The sequence below is a fragment of the Bufo gargarizans genome, chromosome 9, assembly GCF_014858855.1.
Source record: "Bufo gargarizans isolate SCDJY-AF-19 chromosome 9, ASM1485885v1, whole genome shotgun sequence".
Classification (NCBI taxonomy): domain Eukaryota; kingdom Metazoa; phylum Chordata; class Amphibia; order Anura; family Bufonidae; genus Bufo; species Bufo gargarizans.
In genome coordinates, this window is record NC_058088.1 from 77,827,152 (window position 1) to 77,843,996 (window position 16,845).

The 16,845-nt window shown below is 42.6% G+C and overlaps 1 protein-coding gene across 1 annotated transcript in view; it reads left to right on the forward strand.

The window, feature by feature from the left end:
- The first annotated feature begins 3,927 nt into the window (after positions 1 to 3,927).
- PASD1 (PAS domain containing repressor 1) overlaps positions 3,928 to 16,845 on the forward strand; it is a 203,567-nt gene continuing 190,649 nt past the window's right edge. Inside the window, exon 1 of the mRNA XM_044305835.1 lies at positions 3,928 to 4,292. The gene's annotated coding sequence lies outside the window, so the exon portion shown is untranslated. The remainder of the gene's footprint in view (positions 4,293 to 16,845) is intronic.

The window sequence follows — 16,845 nt, forward strand, 5'->3', positions numbered from 1 at the left end:
GAACTAGGCCTAATGATTGTCAACTGTGTTGCAGTGCAACACGCGGCATGCCACAATGGTGATGCAACAGTCGCTGAAAATCCAGACCTGATGGAGTTTGTGTTACAAGTCGCACGCAACTTATAGGCCCCTTTTACACGAGCGAGTTTTCAGCGCGGGTGCAATGCGTGACGTGAACGCATAGCACCTGCACCGAATCCTGACCCATTCATTTCAATGGGTCTGTGTACAAGCGCTGTTTTTCAAGCATCAGTTCAAGCAGCATGTTCTATATTCTGCGTTTTTCACGCAGCCCTGGCGTGAATGGGGCTGCATGAAAAACGCATTGCATCCGCAAGCAAGTGCGGGTGCGATCCGTTTTTCACTGATGGTTGCTAAGAGATGTTATTTGTAAACCTTCAGTTTTTTATCACGCGTGTGAAAAACGCATCAAAGCGCGGAAAAAACTGAACAACTGAACGCAATCGTAGACAAAACTGACTGAACTTACTTGCAAAGTGGTGCGAGTTTCACTGAACGCACCCTGAACGCATCCGGCCCCAATCCGCAATGCCTGTGTGAAAGGGGCCATACTCTTGAAATATATGACTCGTCTGCAACTTCTCTGTGACTTTGTTTTTGATACCAAATCACAGTTCTTTTTTTTGTTAGGCCTCTTTCACACGAGCGTGGCGGATTAGGTCCAGATGTGTTCAGGGTGCATGAAAAACGCTGAATATAGAACATGCTGCGATTTTCACGCAACGCAGAACTGATGCGTTAAAAACAACGCTCATGTACACAGACCCATTGAAATGAACGGGTCAGGATTCAGTGCGGGGGCTATGCGTTCACGTCACGCATTGCACCCGCGCAGAAAACTCGCTCATGTGAAAGGGGCCTTACACGACTTCTCTGCGACTTGCTGTGATGCAACACATCCCCGTGTAGCTCCAATATGAGGAAACACTCTTGTAAGGAGAGCCATAAGATTTCTCAACTTTACCAACTTTTTTCTCAGCTTTCCCAAAAACAGCTGTCATTATATAGAATGTAAAACAAGTGGACAAAAGGTGACAGATTGGGGCTTCATTTTTATAACATGTAGGCATGTTTGTAAATAAATGCACAATAGCAATAATAAAAATAATAATAATTAGTGGTAAACAAAATTATGAAAAATTTGATTCGGCTGCTTTCACTAAGAAATTCGATTTGTGACAAATTACTTGTCATGAAGTACATTCCTTTGTGAGGAGCGGACGCTGTTCCCTGTCATTGAATCCCTCTAATGCCGCAGTAATCGCTGATCGCAGCATCTGAGATTAAAATTAAGGGTATTTAGGGGTTACAAAGTTACCTGCTAATATACAACTAAGGGTCCATTCACACGTCCTTGTGTGTTTTGCGGATCCACAAAACGTGGAAACCGTCAATGTGCGTTCTGCATTTTGCGGACTGCACATCGCCGGCACTTAATAGAAAATGCCTAATCTTGTCCGCAATTGCGGACAAGAATAGGACAGGTTCTATTTTTTTCGGAAACTGAATTGTGGACCCGGAAGTGCGGGTCTGCATTTCCGGATCCGGGCAGCACATCGTGCGGCCCCACAGAAATGAATGGGTCTACAATTCCGTTCTGCAAAATGGCTCCATTCACACGTCCACAAAATGGGTCTGCATCCGTTGCGCAATTTTGCGGAACAGGTGCGGACCCATTAATTTCAAATGGGGATGGAAAAGATGTGGACAGCACACTATGTGCTGTCCGCATCCACATTTCCGGATCCGCAATTCTGCATCCGCACTTCTGTTTCCACCAAAAAATAGAACATGTCCTATTCTTGCCCGCAATTGCGGACAAGATTAGGCATTTTCTATTATAGTGCCGGTGATGTGCGGTCAGCAAATTGTGGAACGCACATTTCCGGTGTCCGTGTTTTGCGGATCCGCAAAACACTTACGAACGTATGAATGGACCCTAAGGACTTGTTCACACGAAGGTTTTCTGTGTTCCGTATGCGGGCCGTTTTTTGCGTTCCGTATACGGTCTGTATACGGAACCATTCATTTCAATGATTCCGCAAAAAACAAACAAATGTACTCCGTATGCATTCCGTTTCCGTTTTTCCGTTCCGTTTAAAATTAAAACATGTAATATTATTGCCTGCCAATCATGTTCCAAGGCTCCATTCAAGTCAATGGGTCCGCAAAAAAACAGAACACATATGGAAAATGTTATGACCAGCCCAATTTTTTTTATGTAATTACTGTATACTGTATCGGCCATACGGTAAAATGGAACGGAACCAGAAACACTACTGAAAAAAATGTTTAAAAACGGATCCGGGAAAAATGGCCCGCAAAACACTGAAAAAGATATACGGTAGTGTGAACGAGCCCTAAAGAACAGTAGGGTTACACAAAAGTTGATTGTTAAATGAAGTGCTCCATCCTTCTTTGTACACATACGTAAATAGATACAATAAATAAATACATACATGAGTAATTAAAAAGACAGATAGACATGAATATAATAGATTTTTTGCCTGCTGATCTATTAATTAATACATCTATCTACCTCACTATAACCTATCCATCATCTATCTATCTGTGTCTATGCGTGTTTGTAAATAAACACAGAAATACATAGATAAATGTAATAAAAAAAATTAGACAAATATTACATAAAACGACTGATACTAGATAGATATAAATATTATAGTCTGCCTGCCCATCTATCAATGAATAGATCCAGCTACCAGGGTAGCTAGCCCATATCTATATCTATCTATCATATGATGATCACAGGTCGGCACTGCTGTTAATGAATCACGGTGCACGAGTCTATGGGATGGCGTCCCAATGTAAAATTGATAAAAAAGACCGGCCGGTCTTTTTTATCAATATATCTATCTATCTATTTATCCATATCTATCTACCGGTATCTATCTCATATCTATCTGTGTATATCTATCTATCTCATATCTATCGATCGTTATATCTATTTATTCATATCAATTTAACTAGTATCTATATCTATCTATCTATCTATCTATCTATACCTTTATCTATTTCATTCTCTATCTATCTCATATCTATCTATCTATCTATCCCTTTATCTATTTCATTCTCTATCTATCTAATTATTTATCTATCTATGTCATATCTATCGATTTATCCATATCTATCTATCTATCTATCTATCATATTTATCCATATCTATCTACCGGTATCTATCTCATATCTATCTATCTATGTATCTATCTATTGTTCTATTTATTCATATTAATTTAACTATTATCTATATCTATCTATTCATCTATTTATCTCAAATCTATCTATCTAATTATCTATCTATCTATCTATGTCATATCTATCTATGTATCCATATCTATCTATCTATTTATCTCATATCTATCAATTTATCCATATCAATTTACCTATTATCTATCATATTTATCCATATCTATCTATTGTTCTATTTATTCATATCAATTTAACTATTATCTATATCTATCTATTCATCCATCTATCTATCTAATTATCTATCTGTCATATCTATTTATCTATCTCATATCTATCAATTTATCAATATCAATTTACCTATTATCTATCATATTTATCCATATCTATCTATCTATCAATCATCTATCTGTCTATTTATCTGTCTATCTATCATATTTATCCATATCTATCTATTATCTATCTGTCTATTTATCTGTCTATCTACCTAATCTATTTGTCTAGCAGAATATAGGTCAGTTGAGGAGCTGGTCACCACCCTGGTGTAGTCACATGGACACTGAGGGACAAGGTGCCAGGACAGGTCAGGAGAGTGTGGAGGGGATGGAAGGAGGACGCAGCAGCAGGAGCCGGCAGCAGCTCTCCCCTCTCCGGTTGCTAATGATGTGACCTAGTTTCTGCAGTAGTCGCTGCTCTGAGCTCCAGCCTCTCTTCACTCCCTCTTCCCCACTCCACATCCACTGAGGCCGGGGAGGAGGAGCAGGGCAGGCTCATCTCAGCTACCAGTTACACAAGCGGCTCCGTGCTCTGCTCTGGCACAGGTGGTCGCTACTTAGCAGTGGAGCAGGTTTTGGGGGGACCCCTTCTCTCCCACCTTCAGTGCTCTAGAATTTTTTCTGTGGCTTCTCATTATTACTGGATACTTTTTGGGATACAGGATCATGATGACATGTTGAGATTGGGCTTTGTGACTTGCTGGCTGTTGGATTTAATCACTGTCCTGCTGCAAGGAGTCAGGATCAGCACTTTCCCGGGGTCCTGGCATCGACTGCTTCAATTCATCCAGGGTAAGTGGACTTACTGTATGAGAGCAGTCCCTGATAAACTCCAGATATGTAGGCTCTGGAGAAGCAGAATTCATCTAAGGGGTCCAAAGTTTCTTGCATCAATAATGATGGCAGAGCTAGACAATAACTTCTGCCCCTGGATGTCCACCTGCAGGTCCTGCTTGTGCAGCATGGGAATGTACTGCTTGGTGTGGACCACAAAAGTTGTGCTTGGCAGAAACTTTTTGGAAATATTTGACTTGAATTACTGCTGCTTTATAGAAGTTGATGGACACTATGATGGGACAGCATTGCAATATTTACTTCTATGAGCTTAAAAACAAAGTTGTGAAAAGTCGCATGACCAGTGACCTGAGTGGTGCAATACTCATGCCATGAGTTGTCCTGTGCTTTATATCACGTGATGTTGCTTTTGCTGTTTTATATCCATCGGTATCGGCATTCCCAGGCTTAGGCCCACTTCACATATGTCCGTCGATCCGGCTCAGTTTCTCTGGGGTGTGGTGCAGAAGTCGCCAGAAGGGAAACTGAAGCTAGAATGGATACTGTCGTTTTCTTTTAGGTTCATTCATGTTCAGCCAGTGATCAGTTGTGATGTCAAACAGCACCAGATCTAAAAACACTGCATGCTACTTTTTGTTTTCTAGGCTGCCAAACTTTAGATGCCAGACCTTGGCACTTAGGGGGTCATTTATTAGACGCCGGTCTTAATAATCCCTACGCCGAAGTTATAAAGAGGCGCAGGCCTCTACATAACTTGGGCGCATCCAGCTTAAATCTAGACCATTTTCTACATCTAAAATAGGTGTAGAAAATGATAAATGAGGTGGGCTGGCCTGTCCCCTTTCTTAGACCTGGCGTGAGCAGGGAAAAGTCGCAGATCTACGACAGATATATAAGCCAGAAAACCGGCGTAGATCTGACAGTAAAAGACCCCCTTAGGGCACATATAGCAGTTGTAAAAAATGCACACCAAGCCTTATTTTACCCTCAAGTGAAATCTTATATACTTTAAGGTAGGCATGTTCAACCTGCGGCCCTCCAGCTGTTGCAAAACGGCTATCATCCTACAGAAGGGCATGGTGGGAGTTGTAGTTTTACAACAGCTGGAGGGCCGCAGGTTGAGCATCCCTGCTTTAAGGGATGTCATGTAGTCAGTGTTATCGAGGGTCCCTTTATGCCTTGAGGCGAGTTTTTCCGTAACTTGGAAAATCCAACCCTGTGCATTACATTGACTCACCCAACTCAGTCACTGACCACGTGGGCAACAGTGAGGTTCCTGAGATCAGCCCTAAGTGGATTTCACTCATATGTGCCTTTTTACTTAAAGATGGATTGCTCCTTTAAGTGCAGCTCAATGGAGTGAGCTCAATGGTTTAACTTTGTTTTAGAAAATGTGTGGTTACATATGATGTATCACTGACATACATTATATCACCAGAAAGCTTGATTCCCTCTACATTTGGGAATTTTCCACTCCTAAACATATCAGCACTTGCCTTTTTATGCGTCTTTGATGATGAAGATGATTTTTTTTTTTTTTTTTACCTTGAAAAACACACCTCTTTTTGGACTTCATTCCTGGATCCTGGCATTGAGATAAAGATTGCTTTAATTAGTAGAGCTGGTTACAGTTTATTACTAAACAGACCGGGTAAAAAAAAAAAAAAAACACAAGAGGAACACTGGAAAAGATAGTTTCAGCCGCAGCTGGTGTTGGGAAATAATTCTGTTCTACTTGGCTATGTACCTGAGTTTAATTGCGGTGCCAACAAGCCAGGTCCTATAACTGGAAAACAGAGTACAGAGGGCACATTGCGAATGCTTTGTTTTTTTCTGTTTCTAGTCAAGTGTTCTTTTATCACCATTCCTCAAGATAAAGATATCTACAATAAAATATATAGTATTAATGCTGTTTTCTGTTTTTATGTTGCATGACTAGGAAGGTTAAAGTACCAGTAGATTTCAGGATTGTTTGTATTGTGCCGAATGGATGGAAATGAAGGAAAGTTCTAGTTCCTAGATGAAATATTAAAGATAAACTACTGGTATATTTGTTTCCCATATACAATGAGGACCATGGGAAAGTAAGCAACGTGGATACATTGCTAATAAGGACATTTATCTAACCCAAGCCAGATTTAATAATACATCACTCATATCACATCCGTCACCCATAAGATTTGTCTAAAGCGCTGAACCCCACGTTTCTTATGGACAGAACCTCATTCTATGTAGTTTTGGTTCTTTTAGATTTGTTTCAATTTCTCTTTCCCTTATGCAACTCATTCAGACAAGTCAGAAAATAATATTGATGAAGGTCAGTGCCCGCCACCAATCCATAGCAACGAAGCAATGGTGCTTCATAATGTGTCCATACTCCTTCAGCACTGGTCCAAGCTCTTTGATACAAAATAAAATGTACAGAACTGGTGGGCAGTGATGGTCAGTTAGCAGTGTTCGCCAGTGAACACATGCGGGCTGCCATCTTTAGTAAGGTAGACTCACCCGTCCGGCGATGCACAGGTAAGCCCTTACCTGTGCCGGGAGCCGGTCTGAAATCAAATGCAGTCACAAGAGCAGGCAGTTCTGAGAACAGGTGACGAGGGCCTTCATCGGGCTGTTCTCTGAACTGCCTGCTCCCGGGGACTGCATTTGATTTCAGACCGGCTCCCGGCGCAGGTAAGGGCTTACCTGTGCATCGCCGGACGGGTGAGTCTACCTTACTAAAGATGGCAGCCCGCATGTGTTCGCTGGCGAACACTGCAAACTGGCCATCACTGCTGGTGGGTAACCTCAAATAAGAATTGACTTTTAATACATCATTAAAAATACAAAGGTCGCTGGCCACCGTACAAGACACTTATTACAAATCAATCAATGTTGGAAAAGTACAAGATTGCTATATGTAGTGCCAACAGACCTGAATGGGAGCAAAGGAGTGGGAGGAAAAAGGGAGACTGGGTCTCTTTCTCCTATTGATCCCTCCCTATATGTCTGCACCTCCTAAGTTGTCCCTAGGTGTCCCTATGCTGCGCCATGTGACTGCCCAGTTTCGTCTGAGAAGGGAGCAAGCGAGGGAACTATGTTGGCACACTAAGGGATATACTATAAAGCCCACAATAGCAAGCAAAATACAGCTATATCCCAAAAACACACTGCCTAGGGCCAATTCATCAGGGGACTTGAATAGATGAAGTGCAGCAATACAAGGTAGTCAATATATGAAGTGCACAAAGCAAAACAGTAATAAGATAAAGTGCAAACAGCAGCCAAAACTTAGCTTAGCAGCAGCGGCAGAGGCTCCATCTGATCAAACTAATGGAGTGTTTCGTCCTCATAGCACGGCCCTCTAGTTTCTTTGAACCTGGGCTTGTGGCAGCAGCGTGTGGACACCTAGGAGCAACTTTGGAGGTGTAGACCTATAGGGAGGGATCAATACGAGAAAGAGACCCAGTCTCCCTTTTCCCTCCCACTCCTTTGCTCCCGTTCAGGTCTATTGGCACTACATATAGCAATTTTGTACTTTTTCACCATTGAGTGATTTGTAATAGGTGTACTGTGGCAAGCGACCTTTTCGCCTCCTTTTGGGTATTTTTAATGATTTATTTAAAGTTAAGTCTTATTTGAGGTCACCCACCAGTTCTGTTCATTTTTTTGTATTTACAATTGGGCCACCCATTTCTTTGGTTATCAGTAGTAACCATTATACTCCCGTGGTTAATTCAATATTTATACAAGCTCTTTGATAATAAGAATTTCTGATCATTGAATTATGGAAATCTTTAAAGCTACTTTCACACCTGTGTTTAACTTTTCCGGTATTGAGATCCGGCAGAGGATCTCAATATCGGAGAAAAACACTTCCGTTTTGTCCCCATTCATTGTCAATCCAAAATGCATTCCGTTCCGTTTGGTTGTGTTCCCATACCAGAGAGTTTCCTGTGTGGCATGGAATGCAGAGCAAAACGGCATGACCCACAATGCAAGTCAATGATGCCGGCTGCTCATGGCTTCTGGGGAGGGGTGGGGGGGCAGGAGCAGTACCAGATCCATCAGCAGCAGCCTGAGTCACTGATGAGCAGCTTTCTTCACCCGCATTGTGAAGAAACTACTCACCACCAGCAGCTAGATCTGGAGCAGGACCTGAACCAGCAAGTGGTGGCATACTTGGACAGCACCCTGCCACCCCACATTGAAGATCCGCTGGACTACTGGGCAGCCAAAATGGATTTGTGGGCGCAACTGGCAGAGTTTGCCCTGGAAAATCTGTCCTGCCCGGCCAGTATTGTGGCATCAGAGCTGGTGTTTAGTGCGGCAGGGGCCATAGTTACCCCAAGAAGAACTTGCCTGTCCACCCAAAATGTGGAGAGACTGACCTTTGTCAAGATAGTATTCTGATGCTGCCACCCGCCTGATGCCACACATCTGATCGCAAGTGCTCCTTCTTACACCCACCATCGTCAGCGGGTACTGTTATTGCCACCCACCTCCTCACTCTGTCACCAGGTCACTCTGTGGTCTCCTCATGCTGCTGCCATCTCCACACTATGTCACCTTTCCACTCTGTGGCCTCCTAATGCTGCTGCCACCTCCACACTAGGTTACTTTGCCACTCTGTGGCCTCCTGATGCTGCTGTCATCTCCACACTCTTTTAGGCTACTTTCACACTAGCGTTTGTCGGTCCGCTCGTGAGCTCCGTTTGAAGGAGCTCACGAGCGGACCCGAACGCAGCCGTCCAGCCCTGATGCAGTCTGAATGGAGCGGATCCGCTCAGACTGCATCAGTCTGGCGGCGTTCAGCCTCCGCTCCGCTCGCCTCCGCACGGACAGGCGGACAGCTGAACGCTGCTTGCAGCGTTCGGGTGTCCGCCTGGCCGTGCGGAGGCGTGCGGATCCGTGCGGATCCGTCCAGACTTACAATGTAAGTCAATGGGGACGGATCCGTTTGAAGATGCCACAATATGGCTCAATCTTCAGGCGGATCCGTCCCCCATTGACTTTACATTGAAAGTCTGGACGGATCCGTACGAGGCTATTTTCACACTTAGCTGTTATATGCTAAAAATAATGCAGACAGATCCGTTCTGAACGGAGCCTCCGTCTGCATTATTATGATCGGATCCGTTCAGAACGGATCCGATCGAACGCTAGTGTGAAAGTAGCCTTACCTTGCTACTCTGTGGCCTCCTGATGCTGCTGCTGCAACCTTTACACTATCATTGTGCCACTCTGTGGCCTCCTAATGCTTCTTCCACCTCACCACTATATTATAAGGCCACTCTGTGGACTTCTCATGCTGTTTCCACCCTCCCCACTTCATGACTGGGCCACTATTTTGCCTTTCGGCCTGGCTGACATCATCATTTATTTGACCCTTCGTCTAAACTGTCAGAAGGAAGGAAAAATGAGACGTACAACGGATCCTGTCTGTGTAGCAACTGTAAGGCCTGTATGGTCCCATCAGAATTGGCTTGTGATTTGAAAGCCAAAAGCAGGAATGGATACAAAACACAGAAGACATTCAAATATTGCATTCACGTGTCATCTCTGTTCTGGATCTCCTGTTTTTTTGGTTTTAGCAATACTGATAGATTACTGACCAAATACTGACCGAGTGAAGGCAGATGCTTCACAGACAGGATCCATTTTATGTTCTGACGGATCAGAGGAAGGGCAAAATAATCAGTGACGTCAACACAAACTTACTGCTGACACCCTCTCCACTCTGTCGGGGGGCTCTACTTGTATAAGCGTTTAAAAGGGTTGTCCGGGTTCAGAGCTAAACCCGGACATCCCTCCATTTTCACCCCGGCAGCCCCCCTGACATAAACATCGGAGCAGTTCATGCTCCAATGCTCTCCTTTGCCCTGTGCTAAATTGCGCTGGGCAAAGGCATTTTTAGGAGTTGTGGCGACGTACCTGGGCTCTCTATGGGGCTGACAGGAACCCCGGTGACGTCACCGGCACTAATGGCCGAAATTTAGCTCTGCCCTAGGCAGTAAAACGGCTAGGGTAGAGCTAAAGCCCGCCCCTCAGAGCCGGTGACGTCACTGAACACACTGCCTAGGCGGAAGTTACCGCCCGGCAGTGTATTATTGAAAACAAAAAAGCCCGTGCCCTGGCGATTCAGCCTCAGGGGGCTGCCTGGGTGAAAATAAGGGTATGTCCGGGTTCAGCTCTGAACCCGGACAACCCCTTTAATAGTGGAATCAGCTGAGAACGGTGTAAAAGGAGTGTGCTTCTCCTTGACGCTAACATCGACCTGTAAGGCTGAGTTCATTGGCATCAATACGGCTTCCTCAGGGGTGATTGAGCTTACATTATTTAGCACATCAGACTTTGAATTTTTGAACACTCTGGTAACCCCAGCTCATGGTAACCAAACAATGGCTCCTTCTGATGTGTCCCACTGCCTCATCTAAGATTCAATCTGACCCTTTACATCATAAATACATCTATTTAGTTTTCATACCAGGAAACAATGCAACCCGCAAAGCTCATCTACATAAATCACGTCTATTTTTTTCTATATGGTTTGCCATATTTTTTGCCTTGTTTTTCATTTAGCATGAGAATTGATTGTTCTGCGACGCCTTCTCATTCATTTATGCTGATTAAATAATTGAAAATAATGAGGAACAAAAACACAAATGATCAGGTAATGCTTTTGTGTAGATTTTTATTCTAATCTCAAGAGCATTTTGTTCCTATTATTCCTCCCTTTTGTGAATGTATGAAGAGAGTGTCAAATTAGGATTTCAGTTGCTTCTTTATTTCTTTTGCTCATTGAATCGCTTAAGCTGTCAGAAAGATATTGTGAATCCATAAAGGACTATTTAAGGCTACAGCCTCCTTCTGAATAAGTAAAATTATTTCTGTCTATGTATTTTTATAAGTTTCCAAGGATTGACTAACATGGGCGTCTACAAAGAGGTTCTCTGAAGTGGAAGAGTAAACTTACATGGCTGCGTTCTATTTTCCACTTCTATCTGCTTAGCCATAAATATTGCACTAGGATATTTGCAAGACTAAGCAATAGGCCGTATCTTAACAACAAGCACTGATGATAACGGCACAGCTATAACTTTTTAATAGATGGATATTTTTCTTATTTTGTCATATGCTTTTTCAGGCTGTGAGCTGCAGACTGTGAGGCCCTTGTGTGAGGTGTCGTTAAGAAAGTATGGAAGTAATGGGTATGCCTCTTAGGTATGCAGTCTCTCTGCCCATGGCTTGGCATGACGCAGCAGGGTGTAACAAGCCATTCCTAAGGTGTGCTCTTCTTACCACAAGCTAAATAACAACCCATTCCCTTTGTCAGGCGGAGAATATCTGATAGCTACACTTTCCATACTCTCTGATAGTAATTCAGATGAAAAGTATGATACAAAGTTTTCTTTTGTAAAGGACCACCCTCAGCTGGTGGTACACTATGGTGCATTCATTTAGGTATTTCCACTAATATGCTTTTAAAGGGGTTGGAAAAGCCTGGCTGCTTTCTTCCAAAAACAGTGCTGTACCTGTATACTGCTCATGCCCATTCACTTCGATGGAGCTGAGTTGCAATTCCAGACACAACTCATGGACAGGTGTGGTGCCGTTTCTGGAAGAAAACAGACATGTTTTCCTGATCTGGGACACACGATTTAAAGAGGACCTGTTAGCACACCTAACCTGTGTGTTTCAAAGGGGAGACTAAACCTTTGAAACTATGAAGGCCCAGCAGACCCCTTTGCACTTTCGGGTTTCATTGGCTTTGCTTAGCTTTTCTGCATGCGAGGGTACAGATCCCCTCTGCTTTCTATGAATCTGTATTCTACATGCTGGAAAAGCTGAGCAGAAATGATGAAACCCAGAAGGTGCAGAACGCCTTGGGAACAGCTGCTGCACCTTCATGGCTTCAGCAAAGATGTAGATCCCTTTTAATAAAAAGACCTAAAAGTCTTGGGTAAAGGTTAATTCTAGTTCAAGTGAGGGCAACATGAATATGCAAGGCAGCTGAAGAAAACTTTCATATCCCATTGCTGCCCTACAAGACAGGCACTGACTATAATTCTAGGGGTTGTAGGAGAGGAACAGCTCAGTATAGGGTTCTAATAAAAGGAGCTACAAAATAGTTATGCATAGGGATTGCAAGTATGTACAGACATGTCAGGAGAACAGACAGGTCCTCTTTGATAATAAGAGGCACAAATTGGTACATCAAAGTCAAAACTACAGATGAAAAGGCTATGTCCTACAGGATAGTTAGCTTAGTGAAATACACCTCGTCAAATTCATTGGGGTCCAGAAACATATGTTACCTGTAGTGCCTGCAGGTATGTACTAAATTGACCATGACCCAAAGGAGATATCATTGTTACCACACATGGAGTACTGTGTACAGTTCTGGGCTCCTGTGAACAAGACAGACATAGCAGAGCTGGAGAAGGTCCAGAGGAGGGCAACTAAAGTAATAACTGGAATGGGGCAACTACAGTACCCTGAAAGATTATCAAAATTAGGGTTTTTCACTTTAGAAAAAAGACGACTGAGGGGAGATCTAATAACTATGTATAAATATATCAGGGGTCAGTACAGAGATCTCTCCCATCATCTATTTATCCCCAGGACTGTGACGAGGGGACATCCTCTGCGTCTGGAGGAAAGAAGGTTTGTACACAAACATAGAAGAGGATTCTTTATGGTAAGAGCAGTGAGACTATGGAACTCTCTGCCTGAAGAGGTGGTGATGGTGAATTCACTATAAGATAAGGGGTGTGGATGTGTTTCTTGAGTGTAAGGTCTCATGCACTCGAACGTATTTTTAGTCGGAGTGCTGTTTTTTAGCGTTTTGGATGCAGACGCATTCATTTCTATGGGACCTCAAAAAATGATTTATCTGTGTGCTGTTCGTCCTGTAAATTATACACCATGTCCTGTCCTTGTCTGTTTTGTGGACAAGAATTAGCAGTTTCTACTACTGGGCTTTTGAAAAATGAGGCATGCACATGGCCAGTATCTGTATTTTCCGGACTGCATTTTGCAAACTGCAAAATACATACGGTCGTGTGCATGAGGCCTAATTTATATAACAAGCTATAGTTATGAGAATTATGGAGATTTATTCCTGGAATGTATGTGTCAGGAAGTATATTTTTTTCCTAAGATGAGGAAAATTGGCTTCTACCTTATGTGGTTTTTCACCTTCCTCTGGATCAACCGTTGAATATGTATATCTATCTATCTATCTAATTATCTATATCTATCTATAACCTATCTATCCATATCTATCTATTTATCCATATCTATCTATAACCTATCTATCTATCTATCTATCTACACTGCCTGTCCAAAAAAAAAAGTCACCACCAAAAAGAAAAGGTCACACACTCTAATATTTCATTGGACCGCCTTTAGCTTTGATTATGGCATGCATTCGCTGTGGCATTGTTTTGATAAGCTTCTGCAATGTCATAAGATTTATTTCCATCCAGTGTTGCATTCATTTTTCACCAAGATCTTGCATTGATGATGGTAGAGTCTGACTGCTGCGCAAAGCCTTCTCCAGCACATCCCAAAGATTCTCAATGGGGTTAAGGTCTGGACTCTGTGGTGGCCAATCCATGTGTGAAAATGATGTCTCATGCTCCCTCAACCACTCTTTCACAATTTGAGCCCAATGAATCCTGGCATTGTCATCTTGGAATATGCCTGTGCCATCAGGAAAGAACAAACCCATTGATGGAATAACCTGGTCATTCAGTATGTTCAGGTAGTCAGCTGACCTCATTCTTGGAGCACATACTGTTGCTTAACCTAGACCTGACCAACTGCAGCAACCCCAGATCATAGCATTGCGCCCACAGGCTGGTACAGTAGGCACTAGGCATGATGGGTGCATCACTTCATCTGCCTCTCTTCTTACCCTGATGCGCCCATCACTCTGGAACAGGGTAAATCTGGACTCATCAGACCACATGACCTTCTTCCATTGCTCCAGAGTCCAATCTTTATGCTTATTAGCAAATTGAAACCTTTTTTTCTGGTTTGCCTCACTGATTAGTGGTTTTCTTACGGCTACACAGCTGTTCAGTCCCAATCCCTTGAGTTCCCTTCGCATTGTGCGTGTGGAAATGCTCTTACTTTCACTATTAAACATAGCCCCGAGTTCTACTGTTTTTGTTCAATTTGATTTTGCCGATCATGATCATTCAGGATTTTTGTCCAGCCACATTTCTTCCTCGAATATGATGGGTCCCCACTATCCTTACAGTTTTTAATAATGCGTTGGGCAGTTCTTAACCCAATTTTAGTAGTTTCTGCAATCTCCTTAGATGTTTTCTCTGCTTGATGCATGGCAATGATTTGACCCTTCCAACAACGAGATGTGTCTTTCGACATGGTTGTTTAAGAAATGAGAAGCAACTCATTGCACCAGTTGGGGTTAAATAACTTGTTGCCAGCTGAAAGATAATCACCCATGCAGTAATTATCCAATAGGAGGCTAATAACTATTTGCTTAGTTAAATCCAGGTGGCGACTTTTTTTTTTTGAACAGGTAGTGTATATCTGTGTATCTATGTATCTCATATCTATCTACTTCATATCTGTCTATCTCATATATATCTCTTAACTATCTATCTATCTATCTACTTTTCAGTCTCACAAAGTATGTCACTATGTTACCTAATCAAAAAGTAAATATTCCTTGGCCAACTGAACAGGTAATTATTGGAACAAACTGTTTGTTACAGATAATTGCCTGTGTGTCAGAGGAGGTGAGAACTGCTTTACATGCATCAATCATCTCCTCTGTATGGTGATGCACAATTGCTACAGCAGTCACTCATCCCTACACAGATTCATTGTTTTGGGGCAGCAGATCCCTGTTTAGACATAAGGATCTGCTGCCCAGAAATGATTTAGATGTCTACATCAGCGACTCTTTCACCCGATAAATGAGTGTTGTGCTTGTTCTTCAAGTGATGGGTGCTAGGAGCGAGCGAATCTAGGAATGCTTCTTCCCAATAATTGCCCTCATTCTTGGCCCATGTGAGGTTCTGGGTTAACAAGTTAAACAAACGCAGCTCCAACGTTATATATCAGTGTTATATACACAGTAAAATCCTAGTCATACAGAGAGTAATGTCCAAATGAAACGTACCTTGTGTAACACAATCAAGTGTAAGTGCATTTCAAACATGAGGAAGTTAATTATATTATTATTAAATAACCCAAAACATTTCCTGGTATTATATACTGCATTTTCTTACCTCTAATGGTATATAATTCTAAGAAAATCACTGGATATTGTTACTCATGTAGTGAAAATTCTTGCAGCATGTTTGAGTATGTTACCCACAGGCAGCCATCCTTTTAGAGGTCACAAGCCGCCTTCAATTATGACTGCTCACACAGTATGGCTCTCTATTGCTGAGTGTACTGTGAGGGCCAGGAATACCAGATGTATCCATTGGGCCCTAGAGACTCAATGGATGTTAATGGAATATCCTTTTGGCACTCACTGGCATCTGTCCACCATGCTGTGCTTTTATTGTCTAGGTATTGCAAACAATTGTAGGTGTACTGCATGGTATGTGTTTCTTTACTAGTAGAAGCCCGTGGCATATGTTGGAGGTTTGCATCAGTGGTATACTGCAGATACAGTGTGAACAGAGTGTCAAATCTATCATCCTAGCATTAGCTACCAAGTAAAAGTAATGTTACTACCGTCTTGGTACCACTAGCACCAAGAACTACATACAGTGGACCTGAGAGCTGTTTATCACTCCAGAGCCACATCTGTTCTAAGGCTACTTAGTGACATATTTTCATACTGGGGACTATGTAATATTACGGCTGTTTAAAGGGGTTCTACGAGTCATGTAAAAATGTGACCATATGCAGGAACTGTGATAACATAACAAAAGAACCAATACTCATTTGACCACAATGTCCCCGCCAGTGGTTCCAGCACCGCTGCTTCTATGCCTCCCTCCACTCTTTATTCTTGGCAGAAGAGGTGACGTGCCCATATACACACATGACCATTGCAGCCAAATGACTGGCCAAGCGGTCTTATGCCATATGTCACTGAGATCAGTAATTGGTTGCAGCGGTCACGTGTGTATACAGGCACTGCTGCAGCCAAGTAAACAATAAAGTAGGGAGGTGTAGGAGAGACAGCACTGGTAGAAGCAGGAAAGTCAAATCGGGGAGCATTGTTTTTTTTTTTTTTTTTTTAAGGACATTTGTGATGCATTAATGGGGTTGTCTCAACTGACAATGCCTTTCTCTTTTGAAATCAGCTCAGCAATCAGAAAATCTCCACAGACCCGGCTTCATAGACCCTCTAGCGATCAGCTGTTATTTCTAGGGGAAGCTCTAACCTAATTGGACAAATGCTCACTTACACCTAACATATTAAAAAATAAATCCCACAGTGTCGGCCAGATGCCTCATAAATTTGATGATGGCTTTTGCTTCATTTTCTACTCAAAAAAGTATCTTAAACTGTTACATTGTCACCTGAACTTACATTAGTCCTGCTACCATGGTGGAACCCATT